At 41.6% G+C, this 23,878-nt stretch overlaps 1 protein-coding gene across 5 annotated transcripts in view; it reads right to left on the reverse strand.

The window, feature by feature from the left end:
• HIVEP2 (HIVEP zinc finger 2) overlaps positions 1-23,878 on the reverse strand; it is a 180,107-nt gene that overhangs the window by 125,014 nt on the left and 31,215 nt on the right. Inside the window, exon 1 of one of the 5 annotated variants that reach the window (XM_070733643.1) lies at positions 23,819-23,876. The exons of the other annotated variants lie outside the window; for them this stretch is intronic. The gene's annotated coding sequence lies outside the window, so the exon portion shown is untranslated. Of the gene's footprint in view, positions 1-23,818; positions 23,877-23,878 lie in introns of those variants that run through there. 5 annotated transcript variants of the gene reach the window in all.

Consider the following 23,878-nt stretch of genomic DNA (forward strand, 5'->3'; position numbering starts at 1 on the left):
ATCAATTTCAGTCATTCTACATGCACCTCTCCCAAAGCTAGACTTCCCGAGTCAGTGTTCTCCAGACATGTTGTACTATAAATTCCCATAATGCCAATTTTCATAATTTTCATGAGTAGATGAGAATTGATGACTTCAGATACTGTTTTTCTAGGGAAAATACTTGAGCTATTATGTGAAATTCTATGTCACAGAGAGAGTGCCCCAGAGGGAGTCCACAGCTGCGATATAAGGATATATATATAAGAAGGATTTAAAGGCCTTGGGAATGGACATTGACAGCTGAGAAAGCTTGACCTCTGATTGTTCAGCTTGAACACTAACAACACAGCATGGCCTTTTCCATTTTGAGAAGACACTTGTTCAGCTAGCCGAGGCAAAGAGACAGTCCCAGGACCAGCGAAATCCGGGGGCCGGGCAGGGGACAGAATGGATCTACCTTCAGCGTGGAAGGGATTGCCACCCTCAGATTGGCCTTTTCAGCCATACTAGATGCTGTTTTAGGAACTCTTTCCAGAATTAAATACCATACTCTTTTGAGACTGAAGGTTGCCAATGTCACAGAAGAAGGTAGATCCTTAGCAAGCTGTATAAGAGAATGAAAGCATCTCAATATCCAAATCAAAGGAAAAGCCAAAGTCAATGAGTTTATAAACCAAGACAAGTATCAGTTAAATCAGACTCTATAATTGGCAATAATTCAAGAATCGTCACTGTTTTAAAAAAAAGAATTAATATTTCAGAATCAGAAAGTAAACATGAAATGTGTAGCCACTGTTTTTTGATTTTCCTGTGTAAATTATAATTCTATTCAATTCATACTTCAGGATTTATTATTTTTATTTACCGTGTTTCCCCGAAAGTAAGACAGCGTCTTACTTTCTTTTTACCCCCAAAAGCCCCCCTACGTCTTACTTTCGGGGTATGTCTTATATTGGAGCTTTCCTAGCGGTGACGGCGTGAGCTTTTGGGGCCCCGGTGGGAGGGCACCGGCCACTGTTGCTTCTAAGCGGCGCCGTTGTTGTCCTCACGGCGCAAAGCCACGCAGTCCTGAATCGCTCCCTTCTCCGGCCAGCAAAGTCTGCTGCCTAGGAAAGCAGCGCATTTGAAAAACGCTTTCCCGAAGGGACTGGAAATCCCCAGTATATGCATCGCTATTTAAGGAAACGTATGCCAGTTGACCCCATCGGAAGGGAACAGGAATGGTGGCCGGGAGAAAGCGGCCGAAGATGGTCAAATCCCGCCCCGCTTAACGTTACGAACCAGGGGGAGAAGGGGAGGGGGCTTTCCTCATCCGCAGGTGCGGCGGTGCGGGAAGCCAAGCGAAGCCATGGGAACCCACAAATCGCCGTCTCGAACTCCCGCGTTCAAACTGTGAGAGCGCCCCGCTTCCTCTGCCCGCCTGTGACACCGCCCGAGAGCCCGGCTGCGCGGGGCGCACTGAAAAGGTTCACAACCGAACTTGAGAAAAAGCCGGTATATAAATCACAGGAAGCTCCCATAGGCAGTTGCAGAAACCCGCCAGGCTAGCAGCGAAAGAAAGGGCAGCTTTCCAGGCCCTGGTTCGCAAGGAACCCCTCCGCGCGGTGCTCCAGACTTTCAGAAGCGCTGCATAACAGAACCGGCTCCTCAGATTCGGGCTCCGTCTGGAGGGGAGATATGCCTCTGACCAGCCTCCACCCGGGAGCGGTTTTTATCCCCCCCCCCCCAAACACCGCCCGCGCTCTCCACCAGAAGCGCTGCTCGGCGCTCCGCAAAAGTTCCCGCTTTCTGGCACGACTTGGGATTCCGTGCCAGCGCCGTCGAATTGAAAGCGAGCCGAGGTCTCCGGCTTAAAAAAAGGCGAGGGCCAAAAAGCGGGACTGAACGCCGAGCTTGCACTGCCCCCTGCGCCTCAGGGAGCCCCGCAGACGATGCCAGAGCCCTCGGCGGCGGGAAAGCAGCGCTCGGCCTCCAGGTGAAGCGGCCGGAGTGAGGGGGGAAAAAGAGAGAGAGGGAGGGGCAGCTTCGGCAGCTGGAGCGAGCTGCTGGGCTGCGCGTGGCGGGAGAAGCCCGGACAACGCCGGAGCGCTGGGCAGCACTACCGCCGCCGCCGCCGCGGGGAGAGGCGGGCATGTGGGCTGGCGGCATTGGGCTTGGTGGAAAGTACGGCGCAAAGCCACACGGCGCAAAGCCACACAGTCCCGGATCGCTTGCTTCCCCGGCCAGCAAGCCGACTGCCTGGGAAAGCGTTTTTCAAATGTGCTGCTTTCCTAGGCAGCCGGCTTGCTGGCCGGGGAAGCAAGCGATCCGGGACTGTGTGGCTTTGCGCCGTGAGGACAACAACGGCGCCATGGTGGCTTTCAAGCGCCGCCCTTCGTGGCGCCCCACCACCCGTTCCTGCAGACGCAGCGACGTATACGCCGCTGCCTTGCGCCTCGTTTCCTCTTCCCGCCGCCGCATTCAGAGCCCGAGAGGGGGAAAGAGAAGAATGGAGAGAGAGCCGCGCGCCGGAGGCGGACGCCGCTGCCACCTCAACAGCAGCCACGGGAGGGGAGTCGCGGGAGCTGCCCCCGGACTTTCCATTGGGCACTAAAAAGGGGGGTGAGTGAGCACGGGAAACCCCCGTCCCTGCTTAATGCAAAGGCTGAGGAGGGGTGGGGCCAGGGTTCCCCCCCTCATCCTTTGCAGCTTTCTTTGAACAACCAAGGTGGGCACCGTTCTGGAATAGGGAGGGGCAGGGTAATTTGCTCCCCCCCCCGGGAGTTTCTTCGTTTCTGGTGCAAAAATTATTCTTCGAATTGCTTCGGGCGGGCAGAAGAGTCGGGGAGCTCGGCCCAAAGGCAGCCCCGTTGCCTTCTTGGAAGTTGGATGTGTTTCCCCGAACGTAAGACATATGTCTTACTTTCGGGGTACGGCTTATATTAGCCGACCCCCCTGAAACCCCCGATACGTCTTACAATCGGGGGTGTCTTACTATCGGGGAAACATGGTATTTAATTGGATTTATATGCCACCCTTCTCCGAGGACTCCGAGAATGACTAAACAAGTGTATTTTATTATTGTTGTTTTAGTTGAGAAGTCATGTCCGACCCATCGTGACCTCATGGACATCATTCCTCCAGGCCTTCCTGACCTCTACGATTTCCCGAAGTCCATTTAAGTTCACACTTACTGCTTCAGGACTCCATCCCGCCACCTCGTTCTCTGTTGTCCCCTTCTTCTTTTGTCCTCTATCTTTCCTAGCATTAGGCTCTTCTCCAGTGAGTCCTTCCTTCTCATTAAGTGGCCAAAGTTTTTGAGTTTCATCTTTAGGATCTGGCCTTCTAAAGAGCAATCAGGGTTGATCTCCTTTAGGAGTGACCTGTTTCCCAAGCAGATGTGCTTTACATGGACCAGATAAGTGTCATAAACTGCAGATTTAGCATATTCCATGTCTGAAATAGGTTAGGCAGAATTCTCAATCATTTGGTCACGCTAGATTCTATCATCCTGTGTTACATACTTGTATATTCTGTGGAAAACTAATTCCTTATTAAACATCCTCATTGTGCAAACATCCTCTCAGCAAGTAGCAGTGTCTGGCTGACCTTATCTGGGATCAGAAACAAAGGTGGACTGAGCCAAGTTACTATCTGGATGGAAATATTAAAACCAGAGCTGTAGGTTAGGTTGGGATTCCTCGTACTAGGGAAAAAACAATGACAAACTAATTCCCAGTTACTGCCAAGAAATTGAATGGATGTCTCCATTAAATCACTAGGAGTTGAGTTCAATTTAAAGGCAATTTAACTTTACAGTTATGTAAAATATTGATATAATACAAGCATAGCTTTTGTGCACCTGCATTATTAGGTTACTAGTATGTCAAGATTTATAATGCAAATTCATCTGAGGATCGAAATACACTTCTCATTATTGTTTTGTGATCTCAGCAAATAGAGAAACTTTCCTTTAGGCATGGCATAATTTGTAATTTAGTAAGAAGCTCTTCTAAAGTGAAACTATTTCAGACACTTAATTTCAATATAATAGAAACCAAGCTTTAATTGGTTGATTTTGAAAAACAAAACTTGTGCAAGACAATGCTGTTAGAAAAAGTGAACAAAAATACTGGAAAAGGAGGGATATAAAATTCAAGAGAGTAAGCTTCATACAGCCTGTTAAATATGCAGCATACAAACTTTTTTTTGGTACTTTTATGTAACTTCTTATCGTTAAGACCTAAAATGAACCCTAATCAAAAGAAAAGCTGCAGCAGGTATGATAGTCTTCATACCATCTGCTTAACAACACAGATGGCTGAAAGCAAATATCCTCAAATTATACACTTTGCATCTGGCTTCCTCTTAAATATAAATTTATTGTAAAGGCCTCTTTTTTGATATGCCATCATCTCGGCAGGCAATAGATAACAGCCAACTATTAGACCTTACAATCAAGACATATATTTAATCCCATATTAATTATCATCATTCCTCACACTACAAAAGAATAATCTTTACCATTAACAAAAGGAATCTGAAGTATAATTTATTCTCTCTCCCGCACTCTCTCTCTCTCTCTTTCTTTCTCTCTCCCCCTCCTTCCCTCCTCCCTCATAGCTAATCTAAATAATTGGTCGCTTACATAATGAAAGTTATCTTGTTCCAATTTTGGTCAGACAGAGATGGTAATCTGAACAAATGTAGAATAGCATTTAATCATAATCAAGGTAGTTGATAAATCATAACCCTGGCCATGAAAATTTGATTTAATTTGAGCCCAGAGTCAGAACAGAGGTAGCACCTAAGACAATGCTTTTAGCTATTCAGCAATAAAAGCTGAAGAAGTGAAAAAACTGGGACCTTGGTTTTAATAAGTGGCAAAATATAGTTTGCACAAACCAGAGTTTCTTTTGATGCTAGGTTCAGAAATATTTGATTGATTCTCTTTTTAGGTCAATGACAAATGACTGCTTTTATTCAGCCAGAGTTCATCAAATCACAGCAATTTAATTCATACATGATGCAAAGTTATCATGTATTGATTGATAAAGCCTATTAAGTCAAAGCAAACAAACTACGTATATTCTGGCAATATAGCATAGTGTGTGTATAATGAGCCCTTTACTCCAGCATTGTTAATTATGAGAATGAACAGTGAGAGAGACATATTGTAGCAGATGAATTATATTTTGGAATCACATATATAATTGTGATTCCAAAATATATGCATATCTGCTGCAGGATGGATGGATGGATGGATGGGTGGGTGGGTGGGTGGGTGGATGGACAGATGCACATGCACGCATTACACACACACACACACACACACACACACACACACAAACATACCAAGGTGGCGCAGTGGGTAGAGTGCGGTACTGCAGGTCAATAAAACTGACTGCTAGATCTGCAGGTAGTTCTAATCTCATCACCGGCTCAAGGTTGACTCAGCCTTCCATCCTTCCAATGTGGGTAAAATGAGGACCCAGATTGTGGGGGCAATAGGCTGGCTCTGTTAAAAAGTGCTATTGCTAACATGTTGTAAGCCGCCCTGAGACTAAGTAGAAGGACAGCATTATAAAATCAAATAAATAAAATATAAATAAATACACATACTTCCAAAATATTTTCCTGGAAGGTACAATTACTTTTTTGTGAAGAAACCCAAGCACTTTTGGCCTTTTGTTTCATTTTATTTCCCCTCAGGATTAATATGCACCTTCTTCAACATTTAGAACTGTGGTTCTCAACCTGTGCTCTGTAGAGGCCGGGGGGGGGGACATGATGTCATCACAGGGCATTTGTGAAGGCTCTAAGAAATGTTATGATTTAAAATTTATCTATCTATCTATCTATCTATCTATCTATCTATCTATCTATCTATCTATCTATCTATTTTGTCCAAAACACAATGAAGGTTACAGAGGATATACTTGTAGTAGAATACATCAATGAAAGAATAGAAGATATAGGAATAAAATATATCAATGAAAGAATAGAAGAGATATAGGAATAGAAAAAAAGATATAGGAGATATAGGAGAGACAATCTTGAGTTAAGTCTTGAGGGTCCGTGACCATGGTCCATGGTCTCAAAAGGTATTTAAAGGGGGTCCGTGGTGAAAAAACGATTGAGAATCATTGATTTACAATCAGGGCCGCCGATAGGGCGGTACTACTGGGAGTGGTGTCCCGGGCCCGGCCATGACGGGGGCCCGGTTTTGCCCGCCGGCCTCCTGGTGCCTACAGTAATTTGCTCCTCACACATGCGCAGTACCGGCCCTCTCTTGCTGGCTGCCTGCCTCACCAATGAAAAAGGCGGGCCCTCTGGCCCTCGCGAGGCAGGACTCAAAGCCCCGATGGAGCCTTTGGCAGCGCGGTCCTCCAGTCCCAGAATAAAGCGTGCGGCGAAAGTAGGAGCCCCTTTGGGGTGGCGGTTGCGCTTGTGTTAGTTGCGCTTGTGTTAAATTTTGTTTCTTTCCTAAGCAGCCTTCTGTGTAAAAAAATCCATTTGGGAACGAGTCGTTCCCAAATGGATTTTTTTACACAGAAGGCTACTTAGGAAAGAAACAAAATTTAACACAAGCGCAAGTTGTAGGCTTCGCACGCGTGTGCCAGTGTCCCCCAAAAGGCCCCCCCGTGCACCCTTTTCCAAGGGCGCGCACGAAGCCGCCGCCGCCCCTCCGCGCCTCTAGCCCCCTCGCGCCCCCATGGCTACTCACCGCTGCCCTCGCCCGCCCGCCCGCTCAGCCTCTCTTCTCTGCAGGCATTCTTACAGCGGGGGCCACCGGCCAGCAAAGGCAATTTTCAATGTCGGGCGTGCTGGCTGACGCGCGCTTTCTCCATCTCCCTGCTAGCCTGCCCGGAGCATTCAAAGTAAGAGTGAAGGTTTTTCTTACTTTGAATTTTCCGGGTTGGGCTGGCAGCAGGAGATGGGGAGAGCACGCGTCAGCCCGCGCGCCCGACATTCCAGGCGCCGTCCCAGTACGATGCCCCAGAGACCCCTGACCCCGGTTTCCTGGATTCCTGGTGGCGGCGACCGAGCCCTGACCAGCGGGCTCCCGACCGAGCCCTGCCGCGGGAACAAAGTGAGTGGGGCGCTCCCCGCCTGGCTGCGGCTCTTGTAACTCGGCCCGGGATGGGTGTGACTCTACGGGCTGCCCTCGTCGGGGAAGAGAGGGGAGGGGAGGGGAAGAGAGGGCCGGGAGGACACAGAAGGGAAGGAAGGAAGGAAAAATAGAGAGGGAAGGAAGGGAAAGACGGAGGGGAAGGAAGGGGAAGAGGGAGGAGAAGGAAACAAGAAGAAGAGATAGGTTGGTTGGAATGAAGGAAGAAGGGAAAGAAGGAGAAAGGGGAAGGGAAGGAAGGAAAGGAAAAGAGGGAGGGGGAAAGGAAGGAAGGAGAGATAGGTTGATTGTAATTGAAAATTACAATTGAAAGTAATTGAAAATTACTTTCGCCAGCCTCCGGAGAACGAGAGAGAGTGAGAGCAATGACAGAACAAGATAGAGAGAAAGTGAGAGAGAGAGAGAAAGAGAGAGAAATAGGGGGAGAGAGATAGCAAGAGAAAGAGAATGAGAGAAAGAGTGTGAGAGAGAAAGCAAGAGAGAGAGAGAGAGAGAAAGAAAACAAGAGAGGGAAAGTGAGAAAAAGAGAGAGAGAGAAAGAGGGGGAGAGATAGAGAAAGAGAGAGAAAGAAGAGAGAGATGAGAGAGGAAGGAAGAGTGAGAGAGAGGGAGAAAGCAAGATAGAGAAAGAGAGAGAGAAAGAAAGTAAGAGATGAGAGAGGAAGGGAGAGAGAGAGGAAGGGAGAGAGAGAGGAAGAAAGAGAGAGAGAAAGAGAGAGAGAGATGAGAGAGGAAGGAAGAGAGTCAGAGAGAGGAAGAAAGCAAGCTAGAGAAAGAGAGAGAGAGAAAGAAAGAAAGAAAGAGAGGGGGGAGAAAGCAAGATAGAGAGAGAGATAGAAAGAGAGAGAGAAATGAGAGATGAAGGAAGAGAGTGAGAGAGAGGAAGAAAGCAAGATAGAGAAAGAGAGAGAGAAGGAAAGAAAGAAAGAGATGAGAGAGGAAGGAAGAGAGGAAGAGAGAGGAAGAAAGCAAGATAGAGAAAGAAAGAAAGAAAGAGATGAGAGAGGAAGGAAGAGAGTGAGAGAAAGAGAAAGAAAGAAAGAGAAAGAGAAAGAAAGAAAGATATGAGAGAGGAAGGAAGAGAGTGAAAGAGAGGAAGAAAGAGAGAGAGAGAAGAGTGGAAGGAAGAGAGAGAGAAATGATAGAAAAAAGGGGAGAAAAAAAGAGAAATGAGAAAATGATTGAGGCAGAGAATGACAGAAAAGAGAGAGAAACAGAGAGAGAAGTGATTCTTGATTTAAAGCATATGGTAAAAGCACTTAAATAATAACAGAGAAAAAAACCCAGCCCTCACCTGTTTTTATTAATAGTTTTGCTGGTTGTTTTAGTTTTAATAGTAATGGATTTTGGTTTTTTAAAATTATTATTGACAAAATTGAACGGGTCCAAAGACGGGCTACAAGAATGGTGGAAGGTCTTAAGCATAAAACATATCAGGAAAGACTTCATGAACTCAATCTGTATAGTCTGGAGGACAGAAGGAAAAGGGGGGACATGATCGAAACATTTAAATATGTTAAAGGGTTAAATAAGGTCCAGGAGAGAAGTGTTTTTAATAGGAAAGTGAACACAAGGACAAGGGGACACAATCTGAAGTTAGTTGGGGGAAAGATCAAAAGCAACCTGAGAAAACATTATTTCACTGAAAGAGTAGTAAATGCTTGGAACAAACTTCCAGCAGATGTGTTTGGTAAATCCATAGTGCCTGGGATAAACATATATCCATCCTAAGATAAAATACAAGAAATAGTATAAGGGCAGACTAGATGGACCATGAGGTCTTTTTCTGCCATCAGTCTTCTATGTTTCTATGTTTCTATTAATTTCTTTTAATAAAAAAGAAGGGATTTATTTATTTATTTGTTTGTTTGTTTGTTTGTTTATTTTTTATTTATTTCTATGCCGCCCAGTCCCAAGTTTTTCCTTATTTCCAGATTGCATTTCTTCTTGGTGAGGTTCCGCCCATTGCTTCTTGTAATACCTTCAGGTGGCATGGAGAATAAATAGATGCCATCTGCTCTGTGGCAGCCCTTTAAGGATTGGGAAACTACTATTATATTCCCCCTCAGTTTTCTATTTATTGAGCTAAACATACCCATTCTCTTAGCCCTTGTTCATAGGATTTAGCCTCTAGGCCAGGGGTGTCAAACTCAATTTCATTGAGGGCCACATCAGGGCTGTGTTTGACCTCAGAGGGCCGGGGGAGGGCTTGCCCAGGGTGTGTGGCCATGGTGGGCATGGCATGGAATTTGGGGGGCAGTAGTTTTAAAATGGCCGGGGGGGGGGCAGACACTTAGGCTGTATGGGGCCCCAAAATTCCTGATGGTGGCCCTGTTTACAATATTCTGATCAATCTATCAGTGCTAAAAGGATTCAAAATGATGAGAACTTTAATATTTTATTTCTATAGGAGACTGTTAAAATCACAGAACTTTTGGCCCTCCTATTGAAAGCTCTTACGTATTACCTCATAGCAACAGATACATACCAACATTATTTCAGTTTTCTTAAGTAAGATCTAGCTTGTTTCTACTTGTTTCTGTGCTGTCCTTAGGCAACCTCATCTACCATACTAAATACTGGTTTAGGCCCTTCTTGTTCTGGAGAATTTCATATATTCTTTTTTACATGAATTAATAAAATATTTTATTTAGACTCTTCTACTAACACAGTGAGTTTACTAGAAAAGGGAAGAGAGGACCAAAAGCATTACAAAAGAGCACCTTTCAAATGCTTTTCTTTCAAATGTGAAATGAGAAAGTAACAACATAGTTAAGCTATAAACATTTTGTTACATGTTTTAAATATTTTCAAAGGTCTCTACAGTTGAAATCTGCTTTTGAAATGTATCCTTTTGTTGTTAATCTTTGGTTAATTCTTGTTGTTAAATGTCAATTCATCGTGTTTTCTAGTGGTTCTCATTCTGCTCTTTTGAATCTCATTGTTTGATGATATAAATATACAGAAAACAAACTGTCTGCAACTCATAGTAGTTAAAGTGCTGCACTAGCAATAGGGTCATTCCCTTAGGTAAGTTTAATTTTTTGTACTAAGTTATTTGTAATTTACATTGTTGTAAGCCGCCCTGAGTCTTTCGGGATTGGGCAGCATAGAAATCAAATTAAATAAATAAAATAGTTTGATCAAAGGTGCTTTTTCAAAAGGCAGCTGGATCACTTTTTTTCCTTAAGAAGAAAATGTTTTGCTTCTCATCCAAGAAGCCTCATCCATTGTGACCTCTAATATGATCACTTTGATGTTACTAACTCTACAAGATTCTTGGATAGATAAAGATGGAACAGAGATATGACTCAGGTCATTGGGAGAAAAGACAAGATATAAACGAAGGTAATAAATTAAGTTCTCAGGCAGGTCCAGTGGATGGGCTGCCGCCGATTCGGACTGGTTCTTTAGAACCGATAGCAATGATTCCAGGCCAAGAGAGAACTGGTCCTCTGCGTCCATGAAAGTTGGCCTGCCCACCCACCCCGGGTTATACTGAACTTTCTCTCTGTTTCCAAAGTCCAGCTGATCAAGGGCTGCAGATTGAATTGCCACTCCGCAGCTGTTTTCCATGCTTCTTGCCTAGTTTGCAATGCAGAAGTTCTATTCCCTCTGAACTGCGCATGCGTGCACTCAGCGAACTGTCAGCGATGAAAAGCAGAACCCACCCCTGGGCAGGTCCACGGCTATGTATAAAACCATTACCAAGATATACAGAAAAGCTGCTATAAAGAAAAAAAAACATGAAAAGAATCAACATCTGGGTGAGGAGAAAATACCTGCCTATAGAAACACAACATACAAACCAGGAGTGAAATCCAGCAGGTTCCAGAGAACCGGTAGCAGAAATTTTGAGTCGTTCAGAGAACCAGCAAATACCACATTTGCTTGGCCCCAGGATGGGGTGAGAATGGAGATTTTGCATTATCCTTCCCCTGCCATGCCCACCAAGCCAAATCCACCAAGCCACAGCCACTGGTACAAATGACACAAACACACCAACATTCAAACCAGGATTAGACAGACTGTGAACCAGACAAGAGTTTTCTGAAGAATGTGAAATCAGGCTCTCCCTGCTAGGTTTTGGATATGCAATAAAACTAGACTTCCAAAACTTTACTTTTTATCTTTATTTTGTTCTATGTTTAGTGACCAGTATTTTTAAAAAATATGTGATGGGGTTTTGGTTATAATCTCGGTAAGTCCCTCTGTCACAAGTGTGAGATGGCAAGCTATAAAATTCAAATTAATAAATAAAAATGTTTGGAGTTTTTATTCTGGAGGACAGAAGGAAAAGGGGGGACATGATCCAAACATTTAAATATGTTAAAGGGTTAAATAAGGTTCAGGAGGGAAGTGTTTTTAATAGGAAAGTGAATACAAGAACAAGGGGACACAGTCTGAAGTTAGTTGGGGGAAAGATCAAAAGCAACATGAGAAAATATTATTTCACTGAAAGAGTAGTAGATCCTTGGAACAAACTTCCAGCAGCCGTGGTTGGTAAATCGACAGTAACTGAATTTAAACATGCCTGGGATAAACATAGATCCATTGTAAGATAAAATACAGGAAATAGTATAAGGGCATACTAGATGGACCATGAGGTCTTTTTCTGCCCTCAGTCTTCTATCTTTCTATGAGTTGGGGGAGGGTGACATTATAATCTCGGTAAGTCCCTCTGTCACATGTGTGAGATGGGCAGCTATAAAATTCAAATTAATAAATAAAAATGTTTGGAGTTGGGGGAGGTTGACATTATTTCTGTTTTTGCTTTGTTATTGCTTTATTCCAAATATCTATTAAATACTATTAGAAAGGCATCATAGTCAGGGGTTCTAATGATATATAATCAGTTTCCTCAAATCATGGGGATTCTCAAGCTACATAAAAATCCATTGTTCTTTTTATTATTTTTTAAGCTGATTGAGTTTTCTCAGGTATAGAGGGAGTCCTGTTTGAACATGTATGAATATGGACTTGAACAAAGGAAATGAATACAAATAGATGGGGACAGTAGGACAGGGATGGTAGGCAGACTAGTGCGCTTATGCACACCCCCTTTAGAGGCCTCTTAGGAATGGGATGAGGTCCACGGTAGTAGTTTGTTGAAGATGGGCGGGTTGAGGATGTAACAATGCAGTTGAGTAGAGGATTCCAGGCGTTGACCACTCTGTTGCTGAAGTTGTATTTTCTGCAATCGAGTTTGGAGCAGTTTACGTTGAGTTTGTATTGACTGTTTGCCTTTGTATTATTGAAACTGATTATAATATATATTTATTTTATGCATAATGCTATATCACAAACTATTAGTGGTTCTAATCATCAGCATCCTTTCTCAACTGAGCATGTGCAGGAAAGGAAATACATAACGCCCATGACAGTAGCCGTTACAAATCTACAGATGTGACCACTTTGATTTAGTTTCTGTATTTCACTCAGTAAACAAACCTGGTCAAACCAGTCATAAAACAAAAGCATGGGGTATAGGCCAAAGAGAAAATGGTTAAGTATCTCAATAGGAAACATACCATATTTTTTAGAGTATAAGACGCAATGGAATATAAGACACAACTTATTTTTGGAGGAGGAAAATAGGGGAAAGAATCTACCTACCAGGTATTCATCTGGCTAGCGTCCTTAGTCTGTTCAGCTTCAGCACATTATTTTATCCCCTGGTTAGGGCTGAAAAAGTCATTTTCAGAGGGAGTAGGGATGAAAACAAGCCTGAAAAGACTTAGGGCAGGAAAAACTGATTCGGAGGGAGTAGGAATAAAAATAAATGCTGCAAGCCAGGAAGATCTTTAGCACTGCATTAAGGCTGAAAAGGCCTTTTTCAGAGGGAGTAAGAATGAAAACAAACCTGCAAAGACTTAGGGCTGGAAAAAACCTTCTTTGGAGGGAGTAAGAAGCTGGGAAGATCGTTAGCACCTAGTTTGGGGGGGGAAGCTTCAAAAAAGCTACATTCGGAGTATAAGATGCACCCAAATTTTCAGCCTCTTTTAAAGGGGAAAACAATGCGTCTTATACTCCAAAAAATACAGTACTTCTCTGAACATGGGGATCAACAGAAGTATAATTACTATAGCAAATGCACATTGTGAAAAAATAAAGATATCATACACGTGTGCGCGCAATGGTGCTACAAGTCATGTAAACTTTACACAGAGGGCATGAATTATGTAAAAATTCATGCTTCTCTCAGTACCTAAGGGAGGCTGGACAGTAAACACCATTCTAAGAAATAACTGAATATGAGATAGATCTTTGCCTTGCTTGCATGCTCGGTATTCCTGGCTGAACTAGAGAATTATTAATGAAAATGACTCAACATGCTAAGAAAAACAACAGAATCCAAAATGCAACACTGTTTTTCTTGTCAGCTCATCTTCAGCCTTGCATTGAAAAGTTAATTACATGCTTTGAAAAGCATGTAAACATATATGCTTGAGTCTGAAAATGGCAAGGGGGGGGCGTATTATAACCTTTTCCCTTTTTTAAATAAGCTGTTTAGGATCAAGGATGGCCAAAAAAGGGGTGGGGGTAGGGAGTGGGGGAAGCAACAGCAGAGGAAACTGCAAGCAGCAAACATTTCTTGGAGATATAGATACCAGTGCGAAGGCCTGGTGTGAAAGCTCAGGTGATATAAGGTCACACACCCACACCCACTCAACAGCAGAGGTCTCTGAAGGAGGAACAGCTATAGGCTAAAATATCTAGGGTGATCAGCAAGAGAGAACAGCTTTAAATGGAACATGTCATCAAATGTAATTGTACGCATTAAGATTCTGTAATCGCAATAGGAATAATTTCATAAAGCACCAAAGTAGGTGTGAGACACATAGAAGGAGGACGGAAGGAAAAAAAGAAGACAATCTGTCTGAAGCAGAAAATAATTACATGAATATTAACAAGAGGCAAAACCTACACCCAGATACCACTGGCTACACAAGAGGCAAACACAATGTTGAAAAAAACAAAAGCAATTATTCACAACACAGGTTCCATTTGTGCCACTATTTTTATTTTGTATTTGTATTTGTATTTATTAGATTTGTATGCCGCCCCTCTCCGAAGACTCGGGGCGGCTAACAACAATATAAAAAGACAATGTAAACCAATCTAATATTAAAAACAATCTAAAAAACCCCAATTTAAAGAACCACTCATACATACAAGCATACCATGTATAAATTCTATAAGCCTAGGGGGAAGGGAAATTTCAATTCCCCCATGCCTGACGACAGAGGTGGGTTTTAAGGAGCTTGCGAAAGGCGAGGAAGGTGGGGGCAACTCTGATATCTGGGGGGAGCTGGTTCCAGAGGGTCGGGGCCGCCACAGAGAAGGCTCTTCTCCTGGGTCCCGCCAAACGACATTGCTTAGTCGACAGGACCCGGAGAAGGCCAACTCTGTGGGACCTAATGCCTCTGTAAGTATCCATAAGCTAAATTCCCGTTTTTCACTATTTCATGTCCTGATTACCATTATCGAATGGTGACATAAATGTGGGGGGTGGTTCACAGATTTTATTATATGATGGATTTTTAAAAAAATAATAAACTAAACTGCCCAGAGTCACCTATGTATGAGTTAAGTGGCTATATAAACTTGTTCAATAAATAAATAAGCAAGCAAGCAAAAAAGCTGGATAATCGTATCTTGAAGATGCTAATTTGGAGTTGTGCACTGAGAAAGTAGAGCCAATTATTAAGGACATTTAAAAAGGGATGTGCATCAATAAAGGAAAATGTTTGTAGTTCAAGATTGAATTGAAGGGTCCTTGGTGCTCTCTGAGCTTGATTGTTTTCTTGCAGATGTTTCATTACCCAAACTAGGTATCATATGTACTGTATATATGTATGTACGTATGTAAATATGTATGTATAAGTATACACATACATACACACATACATGGCATAACAGTTTGGGACTGAAGAATGCAACATCCAGGAGTTGTCATGGCATCAGATTGTTAGAGAACAAGTGGGTTTTGAGACTTGTCAACAGGCATAGAGCTAGAGATGACCCTGTCAACACTGTACTTCGATTACAAAAAACCCCTAGTAAGGTTTCTCATCAAAGGCTTTCAAATAAACTCTGCAGTCATAGAACAAGAGACATTTTCTTTATGAATGGCTAACAGGTTAAAAAGCAAAAACTAAGAATGATAAGAATTATTGGTCAATTTTTTCAATGAAGAGAAATAATAACTGCAGTCCCCTTCATGATCTTTCTGGAACAGTGCTTTTTAAAAATTTTATATACACAAAAAACATTACAGAACATAGAAACATTAGATAACATACAAACATTACATAATATACAAATATACAATGTTGGGAATCCTAAGTCTCATTTTAATTACATCCCAAAATAAGTTCACATAATTTTATATACTATGCTATAAATATTTTCAAATATATTTGTAATTTATATTTTCTACTTAATTCTACTATGCATATCTATTTTCTGATCAATTTTTTGTATGTCATATCTATCTTTTATGGATTTCTTTAATGCATATTGTCTTTCCCATTTCTTTATACATTCATCTCTATGTACATTTAACAAATTAATAGTTACACTTTTTGTAAATTATATTCTAATACAAGTTCAGAAAATTGCTTGGTTAGTATATTTTCTTAACTTTTTTAATGAGTTTTATTGTTTACTTCTATTTTTAATGCATTAAATCTATTAATGTTAACGAAAATCCATGGAACAGTACTTTTAAATATGTTAATAAATATTCTTGTTATAAGAGAAAGCAATATGTTGCCCAAGCTGTGGATGATATTAAACATAATTAAACAGTATAGGTAGTCCTTGAGCCCAAACTTTCTGTTGCTAAGTGAGATATTTGCTAAGCGAATTTTGCCCCATTTTACGTCTTTTCTTGCCACAGCTGTTAAATCACTGGAGTTAAGTTAGCAACAAAGCTGTTAAGTGAATCTCCCTTTCCCACTGATTTTGCTTGTCAGAAGATTGCAAAAAGTGATCACGAGTCACTTTTTTCAGGGCTGTTATAACTTTGAATGGTCACTAAATGAACTGCTGTTAAATTGACAACTACCGTGTTTCCCCGATAGTAAGACCCCCCCGATTGTAAGACATATGGGGGGTTTCAGGAGGGTTGGCTAATATAAGCCATACCCCGAAAGTAAGACATATGTCTTACTTTCGGGGAAACACGGTACTAAAAGCGAGGGAGGCATCGGAGCAGTTCGTGGCGCTGGTGAGGGAGCTTCGCGCCCAGGAGAGTCTCCCAAACCCGGCACGGATAAGGACTCCTCGGCCGGCGGAGGAAGCACGGCGGCGGCGGCAGGCTCCGGAGAAGAAAGAAGCGGCGGATAGTTGGCGAGGCGCCGGCTAGAGGGCTGGACCCCACCGCTTTGCCGCCGCTCTCGCCGCCGGCTTTGCTCTCCCCGCCGCGCCTGGGGCTGCCTGCCTGCCTGCTGCCGTAGCCGGGCTGGGCGCGGGGCATCCTCGGCGTTGGGCAGCAGCGGGAGGAGCCGGAGCTGGCCAGCCAGGCGCCCCCAGGATGCGCATCGCGGACCGGCCTCGCCACGGCGCAGGAGGGATGGAGGCCGGGCCCGACGGGCAGCCGCGCCTGCCGCGCAACGCCGCCTAACGCCACCCGCCCGGAGGAGAAGAGGCCTCGCCCGGGCCGAAGCCCAAAGACGAGCCGCAGCCTCCGGAGCCGGCCAGCCGGGTGCCCCCAGGATGCGCATCGTGGACCGGCCCCGCCACGGCGCAGGAGGGATGGAGGCCGGGCCCAACGGGCAGGCCCCGCCCCGCCCGCCCGGAGGAGAAGAGGCCTCGCCCGGGCCGAAGCCTGAAGACGAGCCAGCCCCAGTGCCCGGGACAATATAAGACATACCCCCAAAGTAAGACACAGTGGGGCTTTTGGGGGTAAAAAGATAGTAAGACACTGCCTTACTATCGGGGAAACACGGTATCTATGTAAGTAACTGTGAAGAAATTAACTGCTTAAATCAAAACTGACACGTGTTTTAATTTCAGAAAATTGACATACTATATTTTTCAGAGTATAAGATGCACCTTCCCCCCCCCCCCCCAAAGAGGGTGAAAACTTGGGTGCGTCTTATACACCTAGCCACCCTCACCCTTTAGCCTCTGCCTCCCAGCAATTTACCTCCTTGCAGCAAACAGAGCAGAGCCTATTGAACCAAGCAACTCATTATCAGCTTCCTGATCCTCAGCTGATTGGAGGCTGCAGGCCTTGTTCAAATTACTAGGACCGGATGGATTACACCCCAAGATTCTGAGGGAACTGACAGACAAGATCTCAGAAACATTGAACTATATCTTTCAAAGATCCTGGAGGACCAGGTAACTGGCAAAGGACTGGAAAAGAGTTGATGTAGTTCCCATCTTCAAAAAACGGGGGGAAATACTGTAGATCTGAGAGTAGGACAAGAAGCAATGGGTGAAAACTAATCAAGGAGAGAAGCAACTTAGAACTAAGGAGAAAATTCCTGACATTTAGAACAATTGATCAGTGGAACGGCTTGCCTCCAGAAGTTGTGAATGCTCCAACATTGGAATTTTTTAAGATGATGTTGGATAACCATTTGTCTGAAGTAGTGTAGGGTCTCCTGCCCAAGAAGGAGGGGAGAGGACGGGAGAGGACAGCAGATATATGATGATATGATATACAAATACAGAATAACAATTAGAAGGTATTTTGGAACTAGGTAGGAAACCCTATATCATTTCAGACACATGGTTGTCCGATCTCTTATTAAAAATGTCCAGTGTTGCTGCATTCATAATTTCTGGAGGCAAGCTGTTCCACTGATGAATTGTTCTAATAATTTCTCTTTCTAGGCATGTATTAACTTTTCAGATTTATTCATCAGGTAGAATAGAGCCTGCAGCTCAGGAACGCACAATTATGGGGAAGTGTGAATCATCTAACCTTTAATTCCTTTCTGTAATCTAAATACGTAAGAGAACTTCTATGAGAGATACTACTACTCTTTAGGAGTACCATATAAATTTTTCTTACCCTTCAGAGTGCAAAGTGATGCCTAGGGCTGTTTTGCTAGTGTTTCCACCAGATAAAAAAATAATATTGAGAAAAAAAGAATAAATGCATATGTAACATACATATAAATGTAAATTTATATAAATATAAATGTTTCTCAATTGCTACCCAATCTTCATACCCCAATAGTCATTTGAGGATCTTCAAATAAATATACTGTATAAAGAACTTCAAATAATCAGGGAAATAAGAAGTTTAGGTAGGATTAAGGGGTAAGAAGATATGTGCCCCAGGCAGGGGTGAAATGCTCCCAGTTTGCTCATGCCTGTCAGTCATCGGAGACTGGGCCACAAAAGGAAGCGTGAGGCTCCACTCACCTGCCTGGATGCCGCCATTTGGCTTCTTTTATCCTCTGAGCATGCACAAAGTGTTCTGTGCAGAGTCTTTGCAACCGGCTCTCTGACGACTGACAGGCATGAGTGAACTGGGAGCATTTTACCCCTGGCTCCAGGTTTCTACTAAGAATAGTGTTTAATATGGTAAAGAATAAAATACAAATAGAGTTAACAAACAACACTAAAATGTAATATTAAAAAATTAATTGGAAGAAATACACATGTGAAAAATAACACCCATCAAATCACCTTTTTGCAGCAACAAATCAAAGTTTAACACTACAATACAGTCAAATCTTAATGACTGTAATAAAAATTCTGCCTTCTGATCTGAACCGAAATTTCATTTAGCTTACGCTCTAAACTACTTTTATACAGAAAAGCTAAGAAATGCACACAGAAATGTCTTCCCGCCCTCTTTAAACTGACTTCATTTGCACCTGCTAATTTCCATGCAGTGCATCCTGTGCAACTAAGTAGTTAGTGAAAATTATATTTTTACAGGTTTTTAAGCTGGTAAATGGTAGTGTATAATTGAGATGAATTATTTCAGCTTTCACAGTGGAAAATTTCTAGCATTAAACACACAAAAAGAAAGGTGATTTTTAAATACAACATTTTAAAGTTCCGATCAGAGAACCTGACTAATTAGCTACCTCTCCTTAAATTGAAAAGCAGATTTTATGTAAAGGAAACATCTATTAAAAAAAAAAAATCTTGATCCTCTTGGCAAGATCATTTTTCCAAAATGTACTGAATTTTTGAAGGTGGAGAAAAGGAACCCTTGCCTCTTCTTGCCCTATCCTGCAACAGCATGATGCACTTGGGCATTATCAAAACACAAGCATTTCCATTTAGTCCTGAGGAAGAGGAGGGGGGAAGGAGGCGGAGGAAGAAGAGGAAGAGATGAATAAAAGTGCTATTATTTCTTTCATAAGATGAAATAAGAGGGAAACATTTTCCTCCATTAATCAGACTGTTTCTTTGATAAGTGAGAAAGCCCGTCTAATTAAAATTACTTCACAAAAGAAAACCCCAAAGTTACTATGTCTGATATTTCTCATTAGGTCTCCTGCCCATCCAATTTTTTAATTTTAAAAAAGTCATTCGGGTTTTTTTTAATGAGAATTGGATATGGTAAATTGAAACCCCAATCTTTAACATTTTATTTATTTCCCAGGATTTCTCTGGACTCCTGGACTTCTAATCTTTCTGGTTAGAAAATAACAGTGATGGGAGATTGCAAACCCCTGCTGCAATTGGAAGTATGCGCATCTGCTTTAAAAAAAAGAAGACAACAAAACCAAGCCAGAGTTATAGGAAATATCCTGAGGAAAAAGAGCCCCAAAAAGTGTTTTGATAAATCTATTTTTTATCGCAAGACTTTCAGAACTGATTTTCTATTAAATTTCTTCTAGGGCTGAGGGAGAATAAATGGTCCAAGGTCACCCAGCTGGACCTAAGCAGCCACCTCAACTCATTGTCTCTCAATTTCTAGCTAGTTACCTTAAGTACTTTATCATAGCTCTCTAATTAGGGCTTACCCTCCAATTAATGTCATTATAGTCACAGGCTCCATTTTAGGGGGAAATAGATTACACCCCTTTCTGGTCAAGAAATGATTGAATTCCACCCCTATATTCTTGATCTCATTTTAATTTAGGCCTTGGATTTTAGAGTTCTTAGAATGCTGCCTATTAGTTATACCTGTATAATCTTCAGTACATCACATAAATTCTTGCTTTAGGTCTGGGAAGGATTTAAACTCATTTCTGGGCTGTGCAAGAAAGTTTTGCTATACAGTACTACATTGTGGATAGCTAACAAAGAAAAGAAAAAGATCATCAAACAAGTCAACCAAGAGTTTTGCCACAAATGGCCAGACTTAGAATATATACAAATCCAATAAATAAATATTGACAATTTATGCAAAGACTGGGAAAGCTGGAAGGAAAAAGGAAGAAAATACAAACCCTATATTGGCAATTGTAGCAATTTAATACTGTTATCAAGTGAATGATCAAAATGTAAACATCACAGCTTACAAGTTCAGGTGAAAGCAACATTTTATTTAATATATCAGATAAAGGTAGGTTCTCCAATAAGAACTGCATAAAATAAATTAAGCCTACTGTACAAAGTTTGAGAAACTGGAAGCGTGAGAGAGGAAGTCTACCATTCTGGTTTTAACTGTAAATGCAAATTGTGAAAAGGAAACATCACACAAACAAATAGCCTAGTAAAAAGGCCAGAATAGAACAAAGGAACAAAAGAAAAGGCATAGCAAAAGAGTGTCATCCATACAGAACTACAGTTGTGCTGCCTCTGTTCATTTCCATTTTTCTGTCAATTGTGCAATACTTGTGTTTAGGGTATTTATGATTACTGGCAACCTCTAATGACCATAAACTTTTCCTATGGAAACATCAATGGCTCTTGAAGATATCATACAATGCTTGAACCTTTGACTTCAGCTATGAACAACAGCTTAATATCTCTACCCTATTCAGCTGAGTCGTTCTCATTCAAGTAATAAGTGCCAATTATAATAAATGTCACAGCAGGTACAAAAAAGCAACATTTGAGATCTTTAGCCCTGCTTTTGCACTGTTGTTTCTAGTGTAAAAATATTAACATGATATTTCTACATACATGAAAAGCTAGAGAAAGAATCAGAAACAGTCAAGAACTTAGTTGATAAAGAAGCATCTTTCGGTTTGGGAATTCAGAATTAATTGATCACAGATTTTTATAATAACATAAAACCAGAGGAATAGTATTAGAATATCCAGGACTTTTTAAAAAGTATTTGATGGGCTTTTAAAATAAATATATATATTGAATTTATCAGATGTTTAACGCATTCTTTTTTTAAAAAAATTGAGGAAAATCGGGCTATGTTTTGGCATTTATTATTTTGTAAGCCGCCCTGAGTCCTTCGGGATTGGACAGCATTATTAAATAAATTAAATAAATAAATAAATAAATTCAAATAAATAAATAATATATTAAATAAATAAATAAATATTGCAATAATTTCAGTCATGTAATTTTCGTCAAGGAGGGAAAATGGCTCTGTTGGAAAGCTGACAACACTGCTTGACGTATGAGCTCCTGTTACTTGCTCCAGCTCCTTCCCACCTAGCAGTTCAAAAACATGCAAATTCAAGTAGATTAATAGAAACCACTTTGGTGCGAAGGCAACAATGTTCCATCCATCTTGGCATATAAGTCAAATTCTTCTCCTGTCTCCTTTTCTTTTCTTCCTATATAATAAATATATAGGCTTCCCTTTAATTCTCTTTATTCCCTTCCCTCTCTTTTCTTCTTTTTTAAGTTGCCATACCCAATATCTATATCCTAGCAGTATTCCTTGTTTATCACTGATAATCCCTGTGTAATCGTTATAACATTCAATATAGTCATTAGCCTGTTTCTTCTCAAAATTCTTTCCCCTTTTGTCTTTATAATTCTCTGCTACTTCTTCCACCTGTTTTTCTTCTTTTGTTTCAAAAAGTTCAATGTAAACATTAACTGTCCATTTTCATAGCTCCCTTCGCTTTTATCTCCATCGCTGTCTTGTGTCTTCTTCCTCCTATTTTTCTTCTTCTGGTTTCTTCTCCACATTGCTGCTTTGTTTTTTATTCCTTACAATCATGTTATCAAAGTCCTCACTGTGCTCCAGCTTCCTCTATTGCTGCTTTGAATCTATCTTCACACTTCATGAATCTTCAAAATAGTCCTTTAAAAAGGCTTTAAGTCCCTCTTCTTCTGAAACATCCGTATTCAAAATTTACCATTCACTAACCTTCACTATCAGTCCAGCTGCCAGAAATTATATCTCCCAGCCTAGAATAATCCTGGTGTTCCCAATTTAATGTCAGCAGCAATCTAAACATCCACTAAAGTTTTCCAAAATAATAATTCATCCAGCCAACAGATGGCACTCCTCACTGGCTCCCCAAGTTCATTCTTTCTGTTAGTTAATATGCTAAAATATTTTAAATCAGTTCGTTTTAATTCAGACACTTCTTAGTTTAAAATTAATTCAATATAACAATATTTCCAAAATATTCTCAGAAAGTGGGCTTTATTACTGCTTTCTTTAACCATTTTTTTCTTCTATAGCCTTCTGTGCTAAGTAGCTGCTTCCATTATTTTTTGGCAGTCCTTTTGTTCCCATTTTAATCTTTAAAGAAAAAATTCCAAATCTTCTCATCAGCAGAGTAACTCACTTGTAGTCTCCAACTCGTCTCTCCAGCACTTTTCTTAAGTTTCTTTCCAGGTGACTTCCAATCCAAATATCCAATCAATGTCCATTTGTGGCCACTGCAGCTTGGACGGCTTTTAACAAGCCGTTTTCCGGTGCCACTAGTTGGGAGCTCTTTATCGGCTCTTTGGGGGGTTTGTCATCCCCTCCCATATTGCCAATTATGTCTCCCTTCTTCACCAACCTTCCAGGGTGGTTCCAACCCAATTCTGATCAAACCAGGTACCCAGGCGACAGATATTGGGGTTCCCCAACGGAGCACAGGGAACTCCATGATGCCACGGCGCTTGACCACACCTCTCTCCCCTAAACATTTTTTCAAGATAAGCAATGGCTTATAGTTTTGTAAAACAACTATTGGCACTTTTTAAAATAAATTTAATAAAGGAAGGGAAGAGACAAAAATTACATTTCTCATCACTACTGCTAAGACAACAGCAGCAACAAGCTGACTGGATGTTTGTACTGGATAAATAATTCAATCAAAATAGTATGCCAGCAATGCAGGTTCAGTATAGAATGTAAACCTGAAATTAAGTGTCAGCCAGGACTCAGAGGGAAAAAAAGAACACTATTTTCTCACAGCAGGAAGAGCGGGAGGCCATGAACATTTCCTGTTATGCAGATGAAACAAGCAAAGACGTCATTGCCTTTATGCTCCTGTAGCTTGTCAGCAAATTAAGGGTCAATGTTCAATCATGCCCAATACATTGGCCAAGAGAAGGGGTGTGTGTTTTTCTTTTTTCTGTCTCTGCCATATACATGTATTTACACTTATACGAAAGCAGCAATGGTATCTGTATTTGGATACATCAAAGTTTTCCAAAAAACTCAGTGATGAAACCTACTATTTCCCCTAAGGATACATTGGAATTTATGCACAGAGCATGCCCAATTTCCAGAGAACCCATACCTATATTCCCATTTCCTGTACCTGCTCTGAGGTATTGTTTTGAAGACTCTATGAAATAAATATTTCATAAATACCTTATTTGCATATCCAGAAGGTGAAGAAGGAGAAAACAGAAAGTGTTTTAAGAAGAAATTACTTTTTTAAAAACATCATCTCTTGTGTTTCTAAGACATCAGACAGGAAATGGAAGAATGGG

Source organism: Erythrolamprus reginae, chromosome 1 (assembly GCF_031021105.1).
Source record: "Erythrolamprus reginae isolate rEryReg1 chromosome 1, rEryReg1.hap1, whole genome shotgun sequence".
Lineage (NCBI taxonomy): Eukaryota > Metazoa > Chordata > Lepidosauria > Squamata > Dipsadidae > Erythrolamprus > Erythrolamprus reginae.